The 27,978-nt window shown below is 47.8% G+C and overlaps 1 protein-coding gene across 1 annotated transcript in view; it reads right to left on the bottom strand.

Moving 5' to 3' along the window:
* Nucleotides 1-23,590, bottom strand: part of HRH1 (histamine receptor H1) — a 65,425-nt gene extending 41,835 nt beyond the window's left edge. Inside the window, exons 1-2 of the mRNA XM_036431132.2 lie at nucleotides 23,501-23,590; nucleotides 22,458-22,555 (exon numbers count right to left, since the gene is read on the bottom strand). The gene's annotated coding sequence lies outside the window, so the exon portion shown is untranslated. The remainder of the gene's footprint in view (nucleotides 1-22,457; nucleotides 22,556-23,500) is intronic.
* Between the last annotated feature and the right edge of the window lie 4,388 nt (nucleotides 23,591-27,978).

Raw genomic sequence — 27,978 nt, 5'->3', positions numbered from 1 at the left:
TCGAACCAGAAACCTTTTAGGTGTATGAAGTGGTGCTCCAACCAACCAAGACACACAGTCAGGGCAAAATATTCTTAATTATTCCTAATGTCATTCCCCAAAGTTGACATGTTTATATGCATTTTGGTATATTTCCTTCCATTCTTTTCTCTATGTATAAATTGCATAGATAACATTATGTGTGTGTATATTATCTATATGTAACATTACACAGTAGGTCCTCGGGTTACATCAGAGATCCATTCCTATGGTGCGACGTAATGTGATTTCTGCCGTAAGTCAGAACCCACTCACATAAGCACCTACGTCCCTCTCATGGAACACACACAGCAGTAATGAAATGGAACAGTAAAAAAAAAAATTTAAAGAAAGATAACAATTCCTGACCTTTATTTGTAGTAAATAAATGATTAGAAACATAAAGCACATATGTACATATGTTGAAATGATGGAACTTCTTCTATATACAAATAAATGGTAGGTGGTGACGTAACCACGACAGGAGGAACATCGAGTGAGTCCGACGTAACCCGGACGGCCTGTATACAGAACATGCGTTAACAGTAACTCTGCTAAAATTAAGATGATTTTGGTTTTGAATTGTCTACTTTTCACTTAACATGACATTAGGAGCTTTTTTCCATGTCATTATGTATTCTTCAAAAGTATGATTTTTAATAGCTATGTAAAATCCCATCATACAGATTTGCCATGATTTATTTAACCTTTAACTTATTGCTGAACATCTGAGGACTTTTCTAATTTTTCAATGTATAAATAGAATTGCAATGCAAATCCTCATACATAAATCTAGTATGCATGTCTGATTATTTCTTTAAGTGGAATTACAAGGTCAAAAGATAAGAATAATTTTAAGGCTGTTGATATATATATATCAATGCAATCTTACCAACACTGGATAATGTCATTTTAATAAACCAAGTATTAATTTGATAAAGGTAAACAAATAATATTTCATGATTATCCTAATTTAAGTTACTTATTAAAGTTGGATATTTCCCCCTCAAATGTTTTCTAGCCATTTGCATCTCTTTTCTGATTTGTCTTAAACAATACAACCTTTTTTTCTATATTATATGTAGGAAAGACCAATTTTTTATAATAGGAAAAATGAGATGAAATCTATGTCTAACAATGGAGAAATGTTTAGCTCATCAGACACCAGCAATTGGTGAAATAGTTATAATTTGAAGATACAGAAATTTTAGCTTAAACAAGCATTGTATATGAAGGGTGGGGCTGCATTTTCATTTTCCTAGGGTTTCCTCTATGGTTATTACAGGGACTGAGAGAGGGAGAGAAGGAGGGAGGGAGGGAGGGAGGAAGGGAAGGAGGAAGGGAGGGAAGGAGGGAGGGAGGGAGGGAGGGAAGAAGGAAGGAAGGAAGGAAGAAAGAAAAAAAGGAAGGAAGGAAGGAAGGAAGGAAGGAAGGAAGGAAGGAAGGAAGGAAGGAAGGGCCTAAGGAGGCAAAAAGACTTATTAAAGGAGAATCAGCAAGTTTAGAACGGAGGTCAGACTCCCACTTCCCAGGCCAATGCCCTCTGGCTGACTTTCTGAAAGGAGGGATCATTAAAAGGAACCGTGGGCCTACTATAGGCCACACGCCAGGCACCATGTAGACACTATTTTACTTCATCCTGCCAACAACCCTAGGAAGTATGTGCTATTAACCTCAAGTTACAGATGAGAATACTGAGGTTCACAAATATGAAGTGACATGCCCACGTCGCTGTCTTCATTAAGGTTTCCCAGAAGCTGACCCAGAGACAAGGATCCATGGGCAAGAGATGTATTCAGAAAGTGGTCTGAAGAGAAAGCAGAAAGGGGTGGGTGGAGAAGGAACTGAGCAAGCATGCGATCCCAGGCAGAATCCTGCTGCACCCTCAAGTGCAAGTTGGCCCAGCCACGGCAAGGGCAATGGGCTCTCATATTTCAGCACCCAACAGTGTTTAGTTAAGGGCCCAGGGGCTTGGGGTGGAAGGTATCAATTCTCAGGCATTTCTAGATCTCTGCATGTGTGGACAAACTGGCTCATAGCCTGCAGCAGACCTCCAGAAGAGGATCGCAGTGCATGCCTTTGGAGGTTGGAAGAGGGTCCACAGAAACTGTAAAGGAGATGTAGGGAGAACACCAACCCTGCCACTCTAAGCACCTACCCGGAAAATAAGGGACCTGGGGTTGGAAACCAGGTATGTCCCCAAAGCACATGGCCTGCTCACTCTTCAAGAGGGATGCTCCCATAGACTGGGCTGGGGAATGGACCAAAGGGGTGAGGATGATAAGCTGGACCCAGAAGAGAAGGAGGATGGTGCTCAGCAGACAGAGGCGGGACACACACACACACACACACACACACACACGCACGCACACACACACCTGGATCCCAAGGGAGACAGAAGAGGAACAAGATATGCATGACAGAGTCAGGCGAGCAGCACCCCCTAGCCCCATGGCCTGGATCTAAACGCAGCCACCTCTTCTCTGCTGCTGGAAGCTCTAGTTTGGGGGTGGACAGACCCAGATAACAGAATGCAGAAGCGGAGATGACTGCAGGATGCAGGTGTGTTTGAAAGGAACCCCATGGAGGGGACTCCTGAATAAACCTCTTCCAAGGGAGGCAGGCTTGTGGCAGGAACACGCTGACTCCTTTGTCTGCGCCGCCGATAAGCTGCTGTGCTGAAAGAGAAGCCATGAATCCCAGGTGACAGTGACCTGCTCCACTTAGTCACCCAGCAGGCAAGGTCTGCTCTGTGAGCCACTCAGCAAGCAACGTGAATTGATTCAATCAAGTCGGTCATTCACTCTGCACTTATTCATGCCCGTGACACCCCCGGCTGGCCCGTGGTGGACAGACATCGGGGCTGGAGGGGAGGGGCTGGGGGATCTTAAAATAAATCAGACAAGGTCTCTGTCCTCAAGAAGCTCATCATCCAGGAAGGGGGACAGATTCAGGAACCACAACACAGGGAGATAAGTGTCATGGTGAGAGTTTTGAATGGGAACATGGAGCCCAGAGGAGAGAATATTCCTTTGTTCTGGAGGAGCTGGGGATAACTCATAAATGAGGTGATGTTTTGTGTTCTTTTGTGTTGTTTTTTCTTCTTCTTCTTCTTCTTTTTTAGATGAGTAGAAGTTCACCAGAAAAGAATGAGGGAAGTGCCATTTCAAAGTCCCTCGGCTGATGAGTAGTAGGACTGGGTTGTATTTGAATCCAAGTTGTGCTCTGGACGCTACATAATATGTTTATCCTGAGACTCCAGTTCCATTACCCCAAATTACAACCTTAGTTTTTAAAAGCATGGTAGGAATCATCTTCTTTGGAGTCAGTCCTATTTGAATCTTCCTCCACGACCCATCAGCAGTATGACCTTGGGCCCAACTGAGAGTAAACACTCAGTATTCATTAATTTCTTTCCAACCTTTCCTCCTGAATAGCTCTGCCAGTCCAAGGGCCAACCTGAGGCACTGGGCACCTTCAAGCTCACCAGTAGGTGGCACCTGGAACTGGAGTCAGAGGCCTGGAATTCCTGGTGTGTGTTGGAAAGGTGGGAATTGTGGGTGCCCACGTGCTTCTCAAAACCTCGGACCCCACCCCACTAGACAGCCTAAAAGGGTATTTTCACTGGGGTAGCGGTGTGGGGGTACCACCTTCTCTGGGGAATCTGGAATTTCCCTAATTCCACTTACACGTAAATACAAAAACTCACTGACAGTTTCAATCCGCTCTGAATTGTCTAAGATTGCTCTGGTCATGTACATTGAAGGAAGGTAGTACAGGCATACCTTGGAGATATTTCGGGTGTGGTTCCAGACAACCACAATAAAGAGAGTCATAATATTTTTGCCAGTGGAGGGTTCTTGCTTTCAGCTTATAAATAATGCAATGTATTTGAAGTGCAATAAAGTGAAACATAATAGAATGAGGTATGTCTATCCCTTGTATTTTTTTCAAATATATCTTATTGATTTTGTACAGAGAGGAAGGGAGAGGGATATAGAGTTATAAACATCGATGAGAGAGAAACATCGACCAGCTGCCTCCTGCACACCTCCTACTGGGGATGTGCCTGCAACTAAGGTACTTTCCCTTGACCGGAATCGAACCTGGAACCTCTCAGTCCGCAGGCCAACGCTCTATCCAATGTTCCAGACCCATCAGGGCCTTCCTTTTGTTTTGTTTGGAGCTTTACCACAGATAAAACACTTAATGGGGTGTGAGTTGCCAATTCGACACACTTGTATCCATCTGTATTTGTACATGTGATTCTACATGTGGCTGCAGGCATCTGTCTGCTTCAGAAAATCTGCGAGTGTGGGCACACAAGCCGTTGTGCCCATGTGGAACATGTATTAGTATACTTATTATGGTGGCTTTCCTCTTCTTTCTCCTTTACCATATGACTAATATATTATTATGATTATTACTATTTTTAGTATTTTTATGTAGATCATATGATCTATGTATGATCTATACATTTCAGGATGGTAAAGGGTCTCAGCAACTATTTGTTATAAAGGGGGGCATTGGGTTCCAAAGAAGTCAGACCCACTGGCCTAGTCCATACAACTGTGACCTGTCCCATTTCCCTTGGGATGCCAGACAGCATAGCCCAAGGATGGGAGCCAAGGTTTGGGAGCCAGAAAGGCTTAAAGTTGAACCCCAGCTTTGTTGCTTACTAGGTATGTGATCTGGGGGAATTCGTATCATCTTACTGATCCTTAGCTCCTTCATCTGCAGAATGGAGGTAAAATACTAACCTCCAAGGGGTGTAGTGAGGGTTATGTGAGGCTGAGTGTAAAAGGCACTGATTAAAAGCTCAGTAATAATAGAAGCTGCCATTATTATTGTTTTGTTTTGTTTTTTAAATATATATTTTATTGATTTTGTACAGAGAGGAAGGGAGAGAGATAGAGAGTTAGAAACATCGATGAGAGAGAGTCATCGATCAGCTGCCTCTTGCACACCCCCTACTGGGGATATGCCCGCAACCAAGGTACATGCCCTTGACCGGAATCGAACCCGGGACCCTTCAGTCCCCAAGCCGACGCTCTATCCATTGAGCCAAACCAGTCTCGGCTGCCATTATTGTTGTTGTTGTTGTTGCTGTTGAAACCTCCCTAGCTGGAACCCTGAGCTGTGATAAGTTATTAGCATCCCAACCCCAAACCCCTCCTCCAGTTTGGCTCAGCATCCTATATCTCCAGACAGGAACCTCAGAAAGGTCTTGATCATGCATTTGGCAACCAGAGAACTGACCCTTTCCCCCCCCCAGACAGTGGGAACCAGCAGTGTTGTCAGAGCTGGCATGGCCACTTCCAGCCATGGAAAACCCAGAGCTATTTTTTCACTCCGCCTCTCTGGCTGAGTCATCAGGAATCCCTAGAAGGTGATGAATAAAATTTGGTCTTGATCAAGCGCTGTCTTAGAGTACGGAGATGATACACACATAATGCATGAAGAAGTTCATGTTCTAGCTGAGAGGAGATAGTCATCTATAATAATAAAAGTGCAATATGCTAATTAGACAGAAAGACCTTCCAGAAGATTACACTGACACCCACTGGCACCAGGCCAGCCAAGATGATGTGTGATATGATTGGTCAGGGGCCTGGCCATCGCCCTATGATTGCCCCACAGAGTGAGGCCCAGGCCACTGACCTGCTAGCAGGCTGAAGCAGGTGGGTTGGGCCTCCCTCTATGAGGGAAGCCCTGGTACTGGGTGCCCGAGGGAAGCCGGTGCCGACAGCCAGGGGAAGGAAGGCCTACTCTGGCACAAATTTCGTGCACTGGGCCTCTAGTGTAGCAAATAACTATGGTTCAAGGTGGTATGCCCTGTCAGATTTACACTAGGGAACATGGGCCTTCTCACATTGGGACTTATTCTGCATGGGCAAGATGGGAAGTCTTCTGAGAAAAGTGAATATAGCAGTGGGGTACTGAAGGATGAGCAGGAGTTTTCCAAGGCCTGGGCTAGACTCTCAAGTCTCAGTCCCTACTTCTAGTGCAATAATTCTGGCATGTGATGGTCTTGGGAGAAGAAAGGATAGAGGAGGAAGTATAAGGCTTTATACTCAGAAGGACCCATGTTTGAACTGAATTCTGGCTCAGAGACATTGGCTTCCCCAGCCAATTCTCAAAACATAAAAATTAGTATTTCCCAGTGTCCCCCAGAGCATGAATTCCTTAGGAAAGTCCTGTATGTGATATGAAAAAGGAGACTCCAAGATCAAATAAATTTCAGAAATGCTGGGCTTATAAAGTCAAGCAGATTTTGCTGTAGGACTCCTCAGAGACTTTAAAGGAAAAATACTAAGATAATTAATGAACTTTTATAACATAATTTAATGATATTAAAAATATAGTATTTCAACAGCAACCCCTTTATTTAGTGTTTTCTAATGTGGGAGACATGTGCTATGATGCATGATCTCATGGATCCTCATAATACCTTTATGTCCTTCGTCCTGCCATTAATCCCACTTTGCACACAAGGAGACTGAATGAGCCCCAGAAGTGAAGTTCAGTGCCCAAGGTCACATAGCTAATAATGAAGCTGAGACTCAAAGCCAGGCTGTGTCCCACCCAAAGCCCCTACACTTTCCTGGATGCTGCAAGTATGACACACAGCACTTCCAAATTTACTCAGCCACGGGCATTTCTGTCATCTAGGATTCCAGACAGTGACATTGGGAAATGCTGCTCCAGTGTGTTCCCTATGGATTCACTAAAAGGCAATAAATGGACTTCTGGGACTTTGCTTCTCATTCTTCCTCCCCCTTCCCGGCTGGGCCTGGAGGTCCTGAGCTCCTTACAAGGCCCTTCCGCGTGCACCCCAAGAGCTGGTGTGACAGTTAGGAGGGATTCCCAGGAGAGGCCAAGATTCCAGCTGGCAGCTCTACACTGCCCAGATCTAAATAGATAACCCTCACTGGCCTCATATGACTCACAAAAAGTTCCAAATCTTATTCTCAGCCAGTTCTTGAAAGCGGAAGAGACTACAGTCACGTTCCCCCTCTCAAGAGAACAGACAGTTAAGCAAATGACACGCACACACAAGGTCTGGGTGCCCTGTCCTTCAAGATAAACTCTCTCAAAGAAGGGGTCATGTAGCACCTGCCAAATCTCGTACCCACGTATCTTATGTTTGGAGACTATTTATAACAAGGAACAGAGAAGATATGCCACACGATCCTGCTTCCGATGAGGCGGAAGGCCTCAGGGAGGTAAAAAGGGGACTTAGACATCTCCTCTTTTAAGAGCTATCCCAGAGTTGGGGCAATTCCACCCTGGTACTCCTCTAAGACTAGGGAAACATGCCTGTTCAGGGGTCCTGGACGGCTTGAGTAGCAAAAAGCCCCCTTTGCCCGGGGGCTGGCAGCAGAGTGAGCAATATCTGAAAGCTTTCTGGCACTGTGTACCCCTCTATCTGCACACCGGTCTCCTTGTCAACATGCAAGTTCTAATTTTGCAAGTTTGGCGGGTGTGGGGGCTGAGATTCTGCATTTCCCACAAGCTCCCAAGTGAAGTTGGTGCTGCTGGTCCCAGAACCACCAAGGTTCATGAAGAGCAAGGTTCTGGACAATAAGTGTAAATGGGCAGTTAAAACCCTCCCATGCCCATTCGTCTCCTAGTGACCCCGAAACTTTCATTCATTGTGATGAAAAGATTCCTGATTAGATCAAGACTGGGAGGCTGCTTAACTTAGGCACACTGATCTCCCACTCCCCCTGACCTTAAACTTTACCTTATGCCCTGGCAAAACCTCACTCCTTACAGTTTCCTGCACGTACCATGCTGTTTCGGCTGGTATTTTGCTCCGCTCAGGCACCACTTTCTGTCTGGAAAGCCCATCTCACCTTGTTTTGCTGAATTAAGTCCTACTTATCATTCAAAACTCAGTGGGCACATGCTCAGCTCAGAAAACCGTTCCCTCCTCAACCCCAACCCCAGCTTTTGCGCATGCCTAACCCTGCGAACAGCTAGAACATGACACGTAACTTATTGTCTGGAGACTGCCTGAGCCTAGGTCTGCCTTCCCTACCAAGTTCAAAAGCACGAATCATGCCTTGTTCCCGCCCCCCTCCCTCTGCCTCCTCAGTGCCTAGCACACAGCCTGGCACATAATAGCTGCATGATTAGTGTTTGACAAACGGATGCAAAGTAGGCAATATCTCCAAAGAAAGAGTTTAGCAGATTCTTTCCAGCTCAAGAGAAGGGGCTTAATTTTATAAACAAAGTAGGTACTTGTGTGTATGTGTGTGTGTGTGTGTGTGTGTGTGTGTGTGTGTATGATGTGTTTCTGCTTCCTCCTTTGTTCCCGGATTTTAAGAAAGGCAGGAAGCAGTAACAGTAATGCAGTTTGAAGGTGCTTTACTTGAATTAACTCATCGAATCCTATGAGGCCAGTCTGCCCTGAACAGATAAGAAAACTGAGACTCCCAGGGGCCACTGGCCTGTCACACAGTGTAAAAGTGGCAGAGCAAGTGAGGACCTGACACAGCTCTGTAGGACTCCAAGCCCAGGGGTCCTTCTTCTGAGTTCCTCTGGAAAGTAGCAAAGCTTGAAGCCTGCACCCTAAAAAGGGGAGGAGGGGGCTAGCAATGCTGACATGCTGGGAGAGCAGAAGGCAGGAAGAGCTGTAGGATGGAGTCCTAGGGGCTGGGGTGTACAGAAGGGGAAAGAGTCCCTTTTCTAGGAACGAGGCGTCAAAAGGGTCTAATTATTATTTTTTTAAATATATTTTATTGATTTTTTTACAGAGAGGAAGGGAGGAAGATAGAGAGCCAGAAACGTCGATGAGAGACAAACATCAACCAGCCGCCTCCTGCACATCCCCTACCTGGGGATGTGCCCGCAGCCAACGTACATGCCCTTGACCAGAATCAAACCCGGGACCTTTCAGTCCGCAGACCGACGCTCTATCCACTGAGCCAAACCGGTTTCAGCAAAAGGGTCTAATTATTAAAGAACACCCGGAAGGGGACCAGGCCCCCGAATGGAGCTGTTCTTGCCTGCAGGACAATGAACAACTCATTTGGAGACTGATTATGAAAGTCAGAAGGGTCGTAGGCTTTGACTAGTCAGAGGTGGGGTGGAAAGGTTGTTTCAAAGGGAAAGACAATGCGTTGCCTCCTGAAGAGTGCTGACAGAATGGCCGACGGACAAAGGATTCCAGAATGAGTCACATCCTGGCTCCGGCCTCCCAAACTTTGGGGGCCCCATAGGTGGTGCCCTACATCCCTCAGGCCCTACAGGAGTAAAGCCTCCATTTGAGCCCAGCCAGCCTTTGTCTCTTCCACCACCACCTCTGTTCCTCTGAGCCATCACTGCTATAATGAGCTGGCTGAGGTGGGCCCACAGAGCGAGCAAAGGAACGACATCCCCTTCCCATGCCTCCTCTGGGCCTTTCCTATTGGCCCATCTCTTGGTTTCCATGACAGCGTCTAGCAATAAGGCATCTACTTCAATAGGCTGGCAGAGATGCCAGGCAGGAGCCACAGAGACACAGGTCTGCGGGTAAGGAAAGGGAGCACTCACATCTGCTGAGTGCCCACTCTGTGTGGGTCCTGTCCAATACATCACATCCATACTCTCCCTTACTCCTCAGCCCGTCAGGGGAGAAACCCATTTTACAGACCAGGAGACTGAGGCACAGAGAGGGGAAGAGGCATGCCAAGGGTCACACAGCCAGTCAGTGGCTGAGCCAGGATTCAAATTTATTTTCCCTGGGCCCTGAGACTAGGTTGTTAATCACCATACCACCTTGCCTCTTGGCCAGGATTCACCTGCTCAGGCCCAAACTCTGCCACTTGCTATGGTTCTTGGGTGAATCCCTTCACTTCTCTGAGACTCTGCAGAACAGGGTAGGTGGCCTCATTGCTCAGAGGGCTGTGAGAATTGCAATAAGCTTGGGGCAGCCCCAGGCTCCTGGTTGGCGTTCAGTAGAGGGGGCTGCTCTTCTGTTTCCTACTGGAACGATCCCATCCCCAAGGTTCCTGGATGAAGCAAAGCCAGGGCTGCCCAAAACCCCTGGGAGAAGTCTGACCCCCACCACCACCACCACCAAGAACTGTCCCTTGCATACTGACCCCGCCCCCAGTGTTCTAACAATAATAGCTCTCATTGGCTGGGCATCCACTTTGCCCTAGGAGCCCCACTAGGGGCATGCTCACAATGACACCAGGAGGGAGACATGGTTATTATCCTCGCTGTAATCTAGGGAACTCAATCAGTAGCACCCAGGATAATCACCACAGGAGCAGAAAGGAGGCAGAGCTACCTGGGAGACGGGGGCAAAGTGCATTTGAGAGACATACATGATGCTCAAAGGCTCAGTTCTACCTTCAAAATAGATCTGAAAGCTGATCACTTTTTTTTAAAATTTTTAATCCTCCACAAGGATATGTTTATTGATTTTTAGAGAGAGAAGAAAGCAGAAGGGGGGAGAGAAATATGGATGTGAGAGAAACATGAATCAGTTGCCTCTTGTCTTGCTGTACCCCAACCAGGTACTGAACCCTCAAACTAGGTATGTGCCCTGACTGGAATCAAACTTGCAATCTTTGGGTATTCGGGTCGGCACTCTAACCGACTGAGCCACCTGGCCAGGACTGAAAGCTGATCGTTTTTCATCACTCCCATGTCATAGCTGGTGTAGGCCACCACCACCCTCTGCTTGAATAACTAACGGTGTTAGCCCTTCATGAAATCGCTTTCCCCTTCCTTTGGTGTATCATCCACACAGCAGTCAGGGCCACGCTGTTCGTTCCACATTGGATTGTGTCATTGAAAGCTCGAAACCCTCCATGGCTCCAATGTCTTCTGAACAAAAGCCAGGCCCTCACCATGGCCAACAAGGCCCTATACTTCTACCCCATGACTTCTCTGACCCCATCGCTTAAACTCAATGCTAGCCACTCAGGCCTCTTCTCTTTCTAGAATATTCCAAACCAGAATGCTTCTTCCTCAGATACAAGCATGTTCCATTCCTCATTGAGTCCAAGGCTACCCACCCCTCCTCTCATTCTCCTACCTGGCTTATCACTTACCGTCCTCCAATACTGCATTTGTACTCATTTGTTGATTCACTTCTTGCCTCGCCTTCTACTATAGCATCAGCTCTAGGAAGGCAGGACCTTCCATCTTGTTTATCCCTGTATCTCGCACTCAGATCAGTCCTTGACAGTCATCTATGGGGTCGCCTGGGGCAAATGTTCTGGACAATTGGGTAACTGAAATAAGATGATTCCCTCTTAAGTTGAATGCAAAACATACAGAGAGGCAACAGTTGGTAGGGATTGGGGCAGAAATTAAAAATATCACGCAGCTACGGAAGTCAGGAGGCCATGATGTCACGGAACAACAGGTGTCATGTGCCACTAGAAGCCACGAGACAACGAATGTCATGGGCAACCAGAAGCCAGGGCACCACAGAGGTCATGGCCAGCAGAAACCCGGGGGCAACAGATGCCATGAGCAACCAGAAGCCACAAGACAAAGGATGTTATAGGTAAGCAGAAGCTAGGAGGAAGACTATAGGCTCCATCTGGGCAGGTGTCTGCTTTGTCCTAAAGAGTAATCCACATGCCTAGAGGAGACCTGGAACACAGCAGGTGCTCAGTAAGTGTGTGTTAAATGAAGAGTAGAGCGCAGACTAGGAAGAGTTAGTTGGTCTGAGCAAGAACAGCTAAAGCAGAGGAACAAGGAGCCCAGGGCCCTAGTTCCAGCAGTAGAGAGGGAAGCAGAGGTCACTGCTGCAGGGAGGACAGGCTCATGTGTCTCCAGTGGATTCAAATGATTGGTCAGTGCCCCATGGGACTGGCAGTATGGTGGAGACACTGTTTTCTGTCATTCTCATATTCCTATATATCCAGCCAACAAACCCCATTAACCGAGGATAAAGTGGGCGTGTCTCCAGTCCCTGCAATCCCAAACAATATCCTAAAGGGAAAGCAGGGAGCTACCTTGGGCCAGGAAGCTATGTTAGGGGTTCTAGGGAGGGAGAACAAGGCTCAAGATCAAGCTGGGATAGGGAGGATGCTGAGGAGGGCTGAATACCATAAACACGACAGGACAGCAGGGTGTAGTAACTGCCATCTCTAAGGGAAGATGGATATGGGGGAAGGAGTGTCTTTGCATCCCCTTCCTTACATGTCTTGCAGACCCAAGCATCTTTCCCCTGCAGCCCCCTACCTTGGCCCTGCGAGTTTTAATTCTGAGCACGCTCCCGCTACCAAGTCCAATTAAGAGTGAGCGATCATCAGTTTCAGTTCCCCTGAGATGTGCAGATGTGGTGCCTGTGGATTTCTTAATTGTTTGAATAATTCTTGCCTAGGAAGGCCATATCGATTCTTCCCAAAGTGTGAGAAAACAAAACCAGCCCCGCCCAAATTATTCAATAGCACTGCTTTAATGCTGTCCTCTAGTAATGCCCCATCCAACCTCACCACACCCAGCGACCTGTCAATCCCAATGCTCCGCTCCAAAACAGTCTCCATCTGTCTATTTCCCTCCATCACCACCACCCCCTGGTCCAAGCGACTATCCCCTCTCATCTGGACAACTGTAATCATCTCCTTACGCGTCTCCCCGGTTTCACTCTAGCATAAGTTGGTCAACCTCTCTAGCCTCAGTTTTCTTATCTGTAAAATGGGCATGCTAATGACCTATTTCACAGGGCTGTAGAGAGGACTGGGTAGCACATGAGGGGAAAGCCCTGGCCAGGAGTGCTTTCTCAAGAGGTGACAGTTCCTTTCCTCTGCCAGCTGGATGGGAGGGATCAGAAAGGTACAAAGAATAAGCAGGATTAGGGGCCTCTGGATCTCCCAGACTCTCTTGAGCTCAACCCCCAAAGGGCTTCTTGCCTAATTTTCTTCCTCATATTTCCTTCCATGTAATGGGAGGTGTTTCTTTTTGTGTGTGTTTTTTTAAAATATATTTTATTGATTTTTTACAGAGAGGAAGAGAGAGGGATAGAGAGTTAGAAACATCGATCAGCTGCCTCCTGCACACACCCCCCCCCCCCCACTGGGGATGTGCCCGCAACCAAGGTACATGCCCTTGATCAGGTTCGAACCTGGGACCCCTCAGTCTGCAGGCCGGCGCTCTATCCATTGAGCCAAACCGGTTTTGGCATGTAATGGAAGTTTTACTACCTTTATATCCTGGTCTCTCACCCCCTCCTCATAGCTCCTCCCGTAGTTCTGTGCATGGTGCCTCATATTTTTTAGTGCGTTTGAGATGAAATAGGTAAGAGAACTCAGGCTCTTCTCTGATTCTCTTAAAATCCAGCCTGTTTGCAGGGAGCATATGTCCGGGTTTGCTCTCTGTCTAGCTGGAAGGCGAAGGGCCCCTCTGCCCTGTGCCAGGAAGGATACCCAACATTCTGGCTTTCAGCATTCGCCAGCCGCATGCTCCAATGTCAACGTGGTAACAGTGGCATTTGCTATCCAGCTGCCCTGCTTTTTGTCTTCATTCTCAGTTGTTCTAGAAGTCAGACCAGGCAAAGGAGTGCTATGTATCGACCTATCCCACCCCCCACTCCCCCCGAACAGGACCGAGCAGTGGGAGAAAACCCTGTGTCTTGTATTCCTGACTCATTAATGGAGCTTCTCGGGGACTCAGTGCTGGATGCTGTGAGAATCAATCAATTAAGTGACTGACAAATATTTATTGAGCCCTGGAAACAATCGTGAGAAGAGCTCATCTTTGCCCAGTGATTCTGACTACTTTCAAAAGGCCTAACAGCGTTTCCAGGGGCGTGAATGCTACCATGTGCCAGGGACTTCACCCTCTTGGTGGTCTTCACACCGTTTGCATGATCTGGATGTGCCCTTGTCTTTAAGGCTATCCCTGTGATCTTCCTTCCTTCAGCCAATATGTTTTTACTGCACACCTACTAGGTGCCAGCTGCTAATTGCTGGTTTAGCAGTAAACCAAGCAGATGGTGTCCCTACAATCCTGGAGCTGGCAATGGGGGTGGGGGGGTGGGGGGGGAAGGTGAAGGAGATGGAGGGCTGGGGGGCTATAAAGAAAATCTGTGGAGAGTGACTGAATTTGTGTGGGGGTGAAAATGGGGTGGTCAGAGAAGGCCTCTCCAAGGAGGAGACATCTGAGTCTTCAATGATGAGAAGTCATTGCAAGATCTGGGGGAAGAGGCACTCAATAATGCGTGAAATGAGTATTATTATTTATTATTATCTCCTTTCTACAGATGAGGAAACTGAGGCCAGGGAGGATAAAATGCTTCCTCTGAGGTCACAAAGGTAACTATTGACGGCATTAAGATGTGAGTCCAGATCCAGACTCTAAAACCCCAATTATTGCCACCAAACCCATTTGCCTCTAGGTTCTAGCACTTTTAAAGAGAATCTTTGCCTGGATAGTATGGCTCAGTGGGTGAGCAGTCAATCAATGTTTCTATCTCTCTATCCCCCTCCCTTCCTCTCTCTCAAAAATCAATAAAAACATTTTTTAATAAAGAATCTTACTGTGGAGCTTCATCAAAATGACATGTAGCTCCCCTGAAGGAGCTTCCAGTAAAATTTGGGAGAAAACCTCTTTACACAGAAAATACTACTCACAAGAGGCAGGTCAGAAATTGATAAGTAGAATTAATACAATTTCAAATTCTAAAAACCCCATGGAATTTGTTTTGGAATAGGACAAAATGACTCACAATATTATACCTTGGAGAAAAAAGAAATTCATATAATGTCTTCATTCATTAATTGGTTTATTTCACAATTTTCAATATTTTTCACCTCATGGCATACATAAACTATTGTAATTAATAAAATCTTATGGCATGCTAAAAAATGTATTTTTTTTGCCAATCTGATTAAAAAAAAAATAGGTATAATTTTTAAAAAATCCTCATCGGAAGATATGTTTTTTACTGGTTCTAGAGAGGGAGAAGGAGAGAGAGAGAAACATCACTGTGAGAAATACTGATTGGTTGCCTCATGCAAGTGTCCTGACTGGGGATCAAACCAAAGCCTGGGTATGTGCCCTGACCAGGAATTAACCTGAGACCCTTTGGTGCACGGGACCACACTCTAACCAGTGACCCACACCGCCCAAGGCAAACTTTTGATTCATTTACACCAAACGGCTATTGTTGTGTTGACTAATGTCATTTTTTTTAAATTGACAATCTAAGGGAAAAGAGATTGGTGTCCTGACTAAATAGTCAGGTACCGCATATTTAAAAAATTCTTGCAGCACACCAGTGTATCAACACTCTGGTTGAAAATCAATGGTTTATTTAATCAACAGTTATGAGTCGCCAGGCTCTGCTATAAATGCTTTTCCAATAGTAATTCTTTGGAACTTCATGACTCATTTAATACTCATAGCAATCCAGTCTCTTACTAGATTATGTGACTTCCAAGTCAGGGTATGTGACTTGGAAGCCCAGTTATTAGTAGCAGATCTCTTTCCAGGCTGTAGTCACTAATCTTACTTCACGGTGGAAGGAATTAAGGCAAAGACAGGTTGGAGGACTTGCCTGGGACACACCCTGAGAAGTGCCAACACTTCTACGTCATCTGGCCCTGGAAACCATGATCGTAACCGTAAACTGGATTTGTGGGTATCATTTATATAACTGAGTTTATATCTACAATTAATTTTGTCTTTTTCTGCTTCGCAAGAACTTGTTTGCAGGAGATTGTTTTCTGATTTAAATGCAGAATTTATGGTTTCCCTTAAACTTGCTCAAGGGAAATTTAGATGAAATAGGTAAGTGAACTCAGGCTCTCCTCGGATTCTCTTAAAATCTTGTGCTTTGAAGAGCTAGATCGTCATTCTCTCAGGAGGCTGAAACTAGGATCTACCAGAGGCCCATACAGACAGCTAGAGGCTGTGGACAGAGGAGAGAAAAGGAGAGAGGCTTTCATTTTGGCCTGGGACCAAAAAATAGTCACATCGACCAAGGCTCCAGGTCACATGTATAGGCTGGAGATGGAACTGTGCCTCACATGGGCTCAGGCAGAGGCACAGCAGGTGGATTTATTGAATGACCATTCTCTCCAGGAACAGAGAAAAGCCAGCCAGTAAGTAAATGAAGTTCTGCCGAAAGAATAAACCAAGTGAAAATTGCTTCGAATGTTAGAGAGAAAAAAGCAATAGAAGAAGGGGAAAGCAGATTCCTTTGCTGGCTATGAAAACAGACACTATGCAAATAACTAACAAAGCAGCAATGGCCCAGACTCCCACTCCTCCCCTCCACCTGTGCTGTGCCCAGGTGGCCTTTGCTCTATTTCCTGCCATGACCTGCCCGATGGCCATCCACTAGAATCAGCTGACAGTTCAACACCAGAACAGACAGCCTGGAAAGAGATCTGCTACTAATAACTGGGCTTCCAAGTCACATACCCTGAGACCCAAGAGAGAAAATAATGCGAATGGTGCCCCCTGGAGGTGTGCAATGCCACAGCTCTGCCTCAGAAGATAGGGGGTAGGTTAGTGTCTGATACGGGTGGCATAGGTGAGATACAGGTGGCATAGGTGAGAAAAGGAAGAAAAAGTCAGTAAATAGGGTGGGGACAACCGGTTAATTATGTGAATAAAAAATGAAGTTAGACCTTTTCCCTGTACCCAAACCCAAACAGGTTAGAGAGTGATAATTTAGTGTGAAATAATGAAACCATTAAAACGATGACAACTAGAAACCTTGTTTTCCTAATCTGATTAATGGGGGTAATAGTAACTACTCATAACATTGCTATGGGGATTAAGAAAGAGGATATAGGTTAGCACAGAACCAGGTACTTTTAAGTAAAAGAGGATTGAGGGAAGATTGGGCTGAGAACCATCCCCAAATTTAGCAACCCTAGGGAAACAAGGGGAGTCAGCAGGAGAGATATAGCCTCAGGTTATAATCTGAGGATCTCAGGCAAACTGACACCAACTGCAAGGAAGAACAGTCCATGGAGTCTGGTGTCTCCATCGGTGGGCCCCAGGGAATAATAATTCATGGGGGGTACATTGTCTGGAGCTGCAGCAATTTTAGAAGCAAAAGGAGACTCGAGTGGAACTCACAGGCATTGAACTTTCACCCTAGGCTGAGCTCCCTTCATTCATGATCCTTGGTTGGAAGAACTGTGCCCAGTGACCAAGGCTCGGCGGCACTCAGACAGCCAGGGTCACAGTCCCTGTCCACTCCTGCCTGAGGCAGCCTAGCCTCTCACTGTTGGAAATTTCCTCCTTAGACTGAGCTGAAGTCAGTTGCCCTTCCCATTCCCCTTCTCCAGCGTCCACCCACTGGGAGCCTCACTGGTGAGGTCCTCCAAACAAGAACAACACCCAGAAAAGAACAACACCCAGCTTGCACAATATTTTCTAGAGAATTAAAAAAAAAAAAAAAATGAGAATACGGCCCACTCAAAGTTTGACAAGTAAGCACTAAGAAAGGAAAATTGCCAATGGGTCTCACTCATGAACTCATGTTGTTAAAATTCTAAACAAAATGGCGAGTAGAAATAAACCAGCAATAAGGATGCTACAGGACAACACGAGTTGGGTTTATATTCCAGGAAAACAGAAATCAATGCAGTTCACCAAGTTAACAGATTGACAAAGAAAAATCATACGACCATCTGAGCAGATGCAGGGAAAACATCTGTTATAAATTCTACTTCCATGTATGACTAAAAAGAAAACAGACACTCAGCAAACTGGGAATAGGAAGGAACTTCTTTCATCTGGTAAAAATTACCTGCCAAAACCCTCGAGTGAACATTATACCTGGTTATCAAATGTAGAGCTCCCTAAGAGCTGCAAGGGCAAAATGCCTGCTATCCCGTTTTTAATTCATTCTCATGCTAAGGTGTTAGGGCAGTAAGACAAGGGGGAGAGGGATGGGGGAGAAATAGGAACGTAAGAATTGTAAAGAAAGAAACCAAACTTTTACTTTCACTTCCTATAATTGTATTATATACCAGAGGCCCGAGGCACACAATTCGCACCCAGGGGCAGGGAGGATGTGTTCCTCAGCCCAGCCTGCACCCTCTCCAATCTGGGACCCCTCGAGAGATGTCTGACTGTGGGATCGGGCCTAAATGGGCAGTTGGATGTCCCTCTCACAATCCAGGACTGCTGGATCCCAAATGCTCGCCTAACTGCTTCTGCCTGCCAGCCTGATCACCCCCTAACCACTCCCATGCCAGCCTGATTGATGTCTAACTGCTCCCCTGCCAGCCTGTTTGCCCCCAACTTCCCTCTTCTGCTGGCCTGGTCACCCCTAACTGCCCTCCCCTGCAAGGTTGATCACCTCCAACTGCCCTCCCTTGCAGGCCTGGTGCCTCCCAACTGCCCTCCCCTGCTGGCCATCTTGTGGTGGCCATCTTGTGTCCACATAGGAGCAGGATCTTTGACTACATGGGGGCAGCTATATTGTGTGTTGGAGTGATGGTCAATCTGAATATTACTCTTTTATTAGATAGGATAGAGGCCTGGTGCACTGGTGGGGGGCAGCTGGTTTGCCCTTAAGGGTGTCTCAGATCAGGGTGGGGGTTCACTTGGAATGTGGGGCAGCCTGAGCGAGGGGCCTGTGGTGATTTGCAGGCCAGCCATGCCCCCTGGAGACCCAAGTGGAGGCCCTGATATTTGGAATTTATTTACCTTCTACATTTGAAACTTTGTAGCCTGGAGCGGAGCCAAGCCTTCTGCTTGCTCCATGGCTGTCACCATTTCTGTTTGGATTTGTTTACTTTCTATAATTGAAATGCTTTAGCCTTGAGTGGAGGCTTAGGCTGGCCAGGGCAGGCGGAAAGCTTGGCTTCTTCTGTTGCCACATCTCCCTCCTGCTCTCTGTGGCTGTAGCCATCTTAGTTGGGTTTATTTGCATAACTCTGATTGGCTGGTGGGCATGGCTTGTGGGTGTAGCGGGGTGATGGTTAATTTGCATATTACTCTTTTATTAGGTAGGCTAGTGTTCCCAAAAGAATCTTATTTTTCCCAAATATGACCTATAGAACATTAAGTTAAAATGTATATTATTTAAAATAGCATGGAAAATATCCAACAACTAGCAAAGATCTAAAAAATATATATATGTGCAATACCACCAAGAGAAAATTAGGAAACTGCACCAAGAGAAGGTAAAGGTATCCTAATTAATGAAGAGAAATACCATGTTCATGGAAGATGAAACGTACTGTTAGACCCTATGTGGACCAATAGGGAGCTCAGCAATAACAGCTCCCAGGTCAGAACAACCTGGGCTTCTAATCTGTGTTACTCTGGGCATTCCACCAACCTCCCCAAACCTTTTCCTCACCTGTAAAACAGGAATAGCCATCCTACCTAGTTGTTAGGAGTCAATGGATGGAAGCCCTTTGTAGGGTGCTGTATGAATGCAGGGGGTTCTTATGACTAGCATTATTGCTCCTTGTTGGTCTGAGGGTGGGAGAAAGTTTTCTCTCCCAGATTAGGCCAGCTGTGTCCCTGTTTCTGCTCATTAATCTGTCAGTGAGGGCAGTGTTCAGTGCTTATTCTGTGCATAACATTTCCTCATTCAGTTCTCCCAGCAACCTACACGGCAGATGCTATCCTAGCCCCATTTTACATGTGACAAAGCTGAGGCTCAATCAAGCAACTTGTCATTCATATATATTCGTTCATTGATTCGGCATTCATGAGCCCCTTCTGTGGGCTAAGAGCTAAGACGGACATGGTCTCTGCTCTCTCAGGACTGCGAGTCTAGTTAAGAAGATAGTCAAAAATCTTATCTCAACTACACAAGCTGGCAGAACCAAGATTCAAACGCAGGTCTGTTAGACACCAGAGCCCATGCTTTTAAGCACTCCCTGGAGGTGCCTTCCTCAAGCTCCTCTGCTCCATCCTCTCTGTTGTAATGATTTCTAACATCCATTCTGCTGGCAGCATCACGTTTCAATGGGCCTTGCTAGCCAAGCTGTTGCACAAATGGTGAGCTGTCAGCTTTGATCCTGGCCCATGTGATTCTTGTGCATGATCGCTGGAGAATTACAGCGGGGAAAGTGAGCAGGAAGGAAGAGAGGCATCCTGGTCTCTCTTCCCACAGCATCAGTGGCATTGTTCCTGATGAGTGTGTGCCTGAGTCCCCGGCTACCATTAATGGCAGAAGTGAGTCACTTATAAATAAGATACAGGAGCTTTATTATAATTACATCCCGCAATTCAGAAGTGCTCAGCATCACTGTGCAAGGGAGGGCAGCAGGCAACTGGGGCCTGAATGATCCTCTGCCAGGTACATCTTGCAGATAAAATGTCTTGGATCAGGAGCAATTACTGCTAACGTCCAGCCTGAATGCTAATGAGAAGTACTTAAAATTGCATGTAATTCTTGGCCATTTTATACTATCTGCTTTCCTCTTCTTTTCTCTGCTTTCCCATCCTGATAAACATACTCAGGGAAAATATGATTAATGGCCATTTTGCAGATGAGGGAACTGATGCTCAAGGTCACTCAGCTCAAAGGGTCAAGGTGGGATCCTAACCCTGAACTTTTTTTACTCCACCATTCTGTCTTTAAGGGAAAACAGAACTCTGGATGTGTCCACTTTACTTGGAAGGTGCACAAAATATCCCAAGTCCGTAGGACAATCGGAAAGGCACTGGGGTGGTATGCTCTGTTGAAAGCTTTGCCTTGGTGAGGACATGGCAGCTGTAGCTAGACCCTGTGAAATTCACTTTCACCCTACCCTCTGGCATCCCACAACCACTGAGAAGCCCACATTTGTTCCTTAGGGACCTGAGAAACGACCGTGAAGAGAGGGCCTTTGCAAGAAAGGAAGAGCTTTTCTCCTGCCCACACAAGTCAGAAAATGGCCCCAGGTCCATTCAACAAGCCAGAGAGTAAGGTTTAAGCAGCAGCATGAAGGAGTGAGGTTGGCCATAACAGTGATAACTGTGGTAATGCCAAGCTTTTGCTGAGTGCCCAGTAGGGCTCCGGAAGTTTAAGTGAGTCTGCCTCGAGACTTTGGGGCTTAGGCTATTGAAAGGTTGGGGTTGCACTAAGACCTCTGGGACACACATTTCTATCTAACACTAGATCTCATCCCCCTCTACAGACAAGAGAGCAAGGGGCTTGCAGAGGTGGGGCAGCGTGCAGGTGGCAGAGACAGGATAAAAGCTTGACCTTCAGAGCAACACAGTAACAGCTAACATTTCAATAGCACTTTTAGGTATTCCATGGTGCCATTTAGGTACTTTAATACCCATGAACGTGATTCTCTCACCAACCCCAGTGAGGAAGGTGCTAGGAACACTCCTATTCTAAAAACGGGGAACTGAGGAACAGAGAGGTAGAGCGACTAGCCCAAGGCCACAGAGCTCCTCAGTGATAGCACTGGCGTTTGAGCCAGCTCTGGGACCCACAGCTTTTATCTCTTTGCTATGCCTCCTCCTTGTTACAGAAAGCCACGCCATTTTCCATCAGCCAGGCCTTGCATGTAAAAATGGAAGTACAAACACTTAACTCAGAGAGAGTCCAAGGAAAGGAAGTTCTTCCCACCTGGGAAACACAGCCCAGGGCCAAGAGGGACCACTCCCAGCCCAAGACTGCCTAAACGACTCCCCTGGGCCACAGGGTAGGGGCCTTGGCAGGCCGCGCCCGCCTCCACCCAGCTCTGAATCATGGACAGGCTGTGCTGGGCCACCTCCCACCTTGTAAGGATTCTCTGCCACTTGAAAATGGTACAGACTTCCCTACAGACTCTCCCTCCACTAAGAAAATACTTAGTCTTGAGTCAGCCGGTAGCATTAGGAGGTTTGCCCTCAGGTGTGAAGGTCTGTCTAGTGAGCCTTGAAGATTTGCATGGGGCTGTTAGAGATTCACACGGGGTTGTCGGGGATTCCTATGAGTGGCCGGCCACTAAGCAGTATGTCTCCTGCAGGACACCTGCTAGAGAGAAAGGACAGCTGCCGCATCTCTCTAGTCTTCCCCTTGGCTGCTGACCGCCACAAGCAGGGGAAACCTAAGGTCCCATCTGCACGCTAAGATCCATATTCAAATTGTAACTCTGCTGCGGACCAGCTGGGCAGCCTCAGGCAAATTACTTCACCTTCTCTGAGCTTCATAGAGTATCTCTGTTCCAAGAGGCTAGTAGTAATAGCGTCTACCTTGCAAGGCTGCTGTGAGGACGAATTGGGATTTAATGATACTCGGTTCATTCCATCCTCTCTCCTTCTCCCAGTCTCTGCTGGTTCCCGGTTGCCTCCCAGATAAAAGCCAAGATTGGGGCATTCAAACCTCTTCCTGTCAGACCTCCAACGCCCCTCTCCTTCATGCTCTGGAGATGCACTCCGTCTCTGTTCCAGACACAGGGACTTTCCCTTCATCGCATAAAGTTTCCCAAGTACATTCCCGCCAGGGGACACGGCTCACACAGAGGTACAAGGCTCAAGTCTGGCTGAGGTGGCAGCACCCCGCCAGAGGACAGCGACCCTACCTGGTGCAGCAGGGTACTGCCAGCTCCCACGCAGCAGGCGCCTCAGAGTCTCAGGGATTCCGCGGGGTCTTCTTCTTGGGGAGGAGGGGGCTAACCACCTAGAAAGAGAGAGTGGCTTCCGTGAAGACCTGCCGCGCTCCAGCTCCTGCTCCTGCCTTCCTTGGCTCCTTCCAGAAAAATGGAGAGCACCTTCCAGAATTGAGTGTCCTCTCCCCCTTTTTTCCTGGGGACCAGCAGCCCCCATGCGCTTCTACCAGGAGAATCCACTCCCTGGCAGCGATTTTTCCAAAGTGCCCTTCGCACCTGTTAGGTCTGCCTCGCCTGGGCTCGCAGCCCGGCTACCGTAGACCGTGGGCGGTGGTCTCCACGCGTCCCACCCACACCCGACCCCTGGCCACGCGGAGCCTGGGGCTCGCCTGCCGGCGGTGAAGTTAGGTCCGGAGACTTGGAAGCTCAAAAGCCTTGCTCTCTCCTAAGCACAGCGCTCCCTCTCTACACCTCAGTCTTCTCCTCTGAAAAAAGGGTAGGATAACACCCGGCCGCAAGCAGAGGGGACCTAAGGCCGCATCCAATGAAAGGAAGAACTGAACGAGAGATCCTGGATGCCCATTTGGCACAAACAACGCACTCAGACTACGGATGGGCTGGGACTACGATTCGCATCAAACTCTGAGCCAGCCTATAGCCAGGGAGAGCTGGGACTCCCTTCTCCGCTCCGGCTCCACCCCGGAGAGAGGGGCGCGGGGCGCGCACCCGGGCCGGTGCCGGGGAAGCCACAGGTGTGTGCCCGTCGAGGCGCTGGGGCCAAACCTGAGCGCCCGGGAGGGTGCCATGGAGAGGGGTGCGCTACGGAACCCCACACAAGCCCCCGGCGCCCCCCCCCCTCCACCCCACGCCGGCGGCTCTCAGGTTCTCCCCCAGGCTCCTCGGGGATGGACGCCCGGACCTCAGCCAGACCGGCGCGCAGCCCGGCCATCCCGCCCCGGCCCCGCTCCCGCGCCCCTGCCGCCCAGGACGCCCAGGACGCCCCGGCTCTTACTCACCCGGCGGCTCCGGGAAAGTTTAGGGCTGCCTGGCTGCTCCGTGCTTCTTGGCTGCGGCGTGAGGGAGCCGACTGGAGAGGCAGGGCTCCCGGGGAGGAGCCGCCGGGCGGGGGCGGCCGGAGGGAGGGAGAGGAGGGAGGGAGGGAGCGAGCAAGGCGGAGACCCGAGCCCGCTGGCCTGCAGCGCCTCCGCCTCCGCCTCCACCTCCTCCGCTCGGCGCTCCCAGGCCCCCGCGCCGGGAGGGGGCGCCAGGCGGGCTCCGCGGCTTGGACACCCCGGCGTGCCAGCCGCCCGCCCGCCCACGGGTCGGAGCTGCGGCTCCCCAGCCTCTGGCTCGGCTTTGTCGGGTTGCAGAGAGGTGAAATGCGAGTGAGAGCCGAGGGCAGGCAGACAGAGACATAGGGGAGTCCAGATACAGAAGCAGAGCTGGACATGGAGACGAGACGGTGCTGGGCAAAGCCCACCACAGACCCCCTGGCAGACACACACCTACGGGGATACCCCGTCTCCCCTCATCCCTGCTAGAGAGGCCAGAATAGAAAAAGACGGACAGCCAAAGCCAGGCAGACAGAATAACTGACAGGCGGGCACCTACCCCTAGAAGTTTCAAGGGCAACTCCAGACCCCCTCACCTACTGCCCTCCACGGGGTCTAGAAGGCCACTCCTCTTCCCTGTTTCCCCCTAACTGCTCCGGAGGAGCTCAAGGTTCCATTAGCATCTGTGAGCAGAGCCTGGGGCGGTGGGGTTTGCCAGGGGGAGGGGGGGGGGGGGGGGGAGATAAAGTTCTGCGGATCCCACAAGCCTCTCTGTCCTCTGACTGGGCGGGAAGGGGCACAGGGGCCTTGAGAGTTCATACCCATTTTCTTCATTTCCAAGCTGGGGGAAGAGGCAGTTTTTTGTTTTTGTCCTTGCCAGGAAAATGCCCTTTGAACACCTTAAACAGATATTTAGATCTTATCTACTACACACTTCAAAAGAGCCAGGCAATTTCTGAGGGAGAGGAGAGTATTTGAGGAGGACCTGGGGTGAGGGGTGCTGGGGTGTGGATTTGGGGCCTCCTGGGGGTATGTAAGCCTCTTCTGAGTTGAGGGCACTTCCACTCAGTGGGTCATATAGAGCTGGTGGAAGACCCAGCTTCAGAAGCTGAGTACGGTGATGAGTCATCCCTCTCTCTGGCCTCAGGGTCCATTTCTATCAAATGAGAATTGATAAAAACAGTTGTCACTGTGCCATACATTCTTCTCAGTGCTGCAGATGCTCACTTTGTTAATCCACAGCCAGAATAAGTAGGAACTATTGGTATCCCTATTTAACAGAGAAGAAAACTGGGGTACAGAGTGGTTAAGTATCTTGCTCAAGGTCACACAGCTACTATGTAGGGGAACTGGGAATCCACCCTATGCAGCCTGGGTACAAGGCCCAAGGTCATTGTTATTGTGCTCTAACCTTTATGACAATGGGGCCCAGGGAATGTTCCATGAAATCATTTATGTAAGGGACTTAGTAAGTGCTCCATTACTGGTAGCTCATCGACCAGGATGCCTGTGGGAAAGGTGGGATTAAAGGGCTGATTCGGAAGCCCAGAGATAGGACACTTTGGGTTGGAGGTAGCTGACAGGCCACGTGACTGTCCCGAGTACCGAGTACCGGCTCTGAATCAGCCCCCTGAACATTAACATGAGCCCACACCAGGACTCTCTCTGAATCCACAATAAGCCCATTCCCTGGTCTCCATACCAATACACCTTTGGAACTGAGTTAACACTGGGGTAACAACTAGTATAAACTCAAAGGGAAATGCGTTTCTGCTCTCTACAGCTGCGGGGATGACAGAACCAAGTGGGGAGGGGGTAGTCAGGAGTGGGGGAATGAGGGACCTCAGAAATGACTGTATTTACTTCCATCCCCTCTCTCTCCTTTCTTCGAGTCAGCAAAGGCTTGATTATTTGGAATTCCTCTCCAAAGTTTCACTTCCTGGGCTGTTTTTAGGCCTGCTAAGCTCACAGGGGTCAGCATTTTTAGAAATGTCAGCCTTTTAGGAACAGCATGCCAGACACTATTTGAAGCCCCTGGTGACCAGGGTACGTATGCTTTGTTGTGGCATCTGGAACTGATACAGAATGAGATAACTCAGGCCAGATCCTGAGTGTGTGGGCTGGAGATGGGATCGCCAGTTTACTAACAATATAGGCAGCAGATGAAAAGTAACAGCTACTTCCCATGTGCCCACCTGTGTTCTAAGAGTGTCACATAATCTACCGTGTTTCCCTGAAAATAAGCCACCCTCCGAAAATAAGACCTAGCACATGGAAAGATAAGACATCCCCTGAAAATAAGACCTAGCGCAACTTTGGGAGAAAAAATTAATATAAGACACTGTCTTATTTTCGGGTAAACAGGGTAATACAAATACTCCTCAAAACATGAGGTAAATAGTATTATCAACCCCCCCCCCCTTTTTTTTTTCAGGTGAGAAAACTGAGGCACAAACTCATGGAGAGACTTGTTCAGAGTATACAGTCCATAGGTCATGCCAAGGTCAGACAGTTAGGTAGAAGCTGAACCAGGTCTGGAACCTGAGTCAGTCTGTCTCTACAGACTTGTTCCTACTTCTGTGCTTTGTGGAAGAAAGCTAGAAAAGGAATAGCACATGTGCTCCTGAATAGAGATTAGAGATACAGATTGGAAAGAGGTAGATTAAAAATATCGACTCTGCCACTTGTTAGCTCTATGCTTACTTTGCTTCTCGGAGGCTCAATTTCTTCACTTGCAAAATGAGAATAATAATGTCTGTGTCATATCCAGGGTTTTAGTGGTAATTCTCCTGGTTGCAGTTAACATAAACCCAGTTTTAACCAGCTTCGGCCAAAAAAGGATTCTGAACTGAAAAATTTAGGAAGTAGTTTGGGGTTCAGACATTGTCCATGCCAGAAGCTCAAAGGAAGTTGTCACAAATCTGTTTCCCTCTTTGCTGTTTTGCTTTGTGTCAGTTTTGTTAGCAGGATGGATCTTTCCACAAGAAGGCAGAAATGGCTGATTAAGCAACTTCAAGGCAAAGACATCCCTTCCTTCCCAATACTTCCAGCAAAAATCCCAGGGTTGACTCCCATTGGCTTGGCTTGGGTCACATGTTCAGCTCTGAATCCATCACAGTTGCTCCAATTGGCCAAGCCTGAGTCACATGCCTATGACTAGAGTTGGTCTGTCCTAAGTCACAAGGACTAAGAGTTGGTGAAGGATGGTTCCCTAAAAGAAAGTCAGGGTGCTATCAGCTGAACTATGGGGCACTGGTGCTGGAGATGCACAGATATCCAATTCCTCGTCGAGCTGTCATTAGCATTAAAGACATTTGTATGTGCAAAGTGCTCCACTCTGATGGCCACTGAGACCCTTCCTTCTTCCCTCTCCCATAGGAAACAGGACTAATGGCTCACCAAATCCATGCCAATTGCTTCCTTCATCATATGGAGAAAAACTAAGTTCCAGAGAGGGGAAGGGACTTGCCACAGAACCCAGCTGATCAGCTATAGATTCTGTCTCCTGATCTGAAACAAATCCCAAAGTCTTAGCTGAGAAGTTTCAGATCTCCCACAAACCATGGGAATTTTCTCTGAAGTTTTTACACAGGAACTGGAAAAACACAAAGCACTTAAGACCCACAGGAAGAAAATGCCACTTATGACGGACAGCTCTGGACTGGTAGATCCGGGCAGGCTGCCCGATCCAGCTCCCCACCCACCACTTTGTGAATTCAGCCATTTCCTCTGGGGACCCTGCACTCTGGGTGCTAAGAAACAAATGGTCATTTTTCATGTAGTTGCCCAAAGCAGGCAACATCGCCCTCCCCTTGCTTTGTTTCACGCTCTGTTTGTGAGAACAAATGTGTATCCTTTAGGGCCAAAGTGGGCCATGTAACAAGATGTTACCATATTTTCTGGCATATAAGACGACTTTTGAAATGAAAAAAAGCCTTCTCAGATTGGCCAGAGTTCTATTTAAAAAAGAACTGGTATTGCCTCGGAAGTGGGGGGTAGTCTTATACAGTGAATATAGGCCTAAACCTATGTTTTAACTGTAAAATTAGGGGGGTCGTCTTATACGCCGGAAAATACTGTAGATAGAATTATTAAAACTGACCCTTTCAACGTGGCTCTGAATAAGTTCCCGTGTTTCTGGCCTTGGGCAGCAAGTCTGACCTCTCTAATTCAGTTAGTCTGGCGTGTTGTAAAGCCTACCTGTGTAAAGTGAGCAAGAATAGCAGATAGCAAGCTGGAAGGACAAGACCTACTCTTCCCATCCCTCCATAAGTTAAAGCACATGGACTTGGTGTGCATGCTGCTGGAGGAAGTTAAACTGACACAGCCTTCCTGGAAAGCAATTGGGAACCAAGTATCTAGAATTTTAAAAAGGTTTAGTCTGTTGTTCTGTTCTCTAAGAGTTTTTCTTGAGAAAATAATCATATCAAGATATACATAAA

This window comes from Pipistrellus kuhlii, unplaced genomic scaffold (genome assembly GCF_014108245.1).
Source record: "Pipistrellus kuhlii isolate mPipKuh1 unplaced genomic scaffold, mPipKuh1.p scaffold_m20_p_11, whole genome shotgun sequence".
Lineage (NCBI taxonomy): Eukaryota > Metazoa > Chordata > Mammalia > Chiroptera > Vespertilionidae > Pipistrellus > Pipistrellus kuhlii.
The sequence above is the reverse complement of the archived record's forward strand: the minus strand, read 5'-3'. Positions and strand labels throughout refer to the sequence as shown.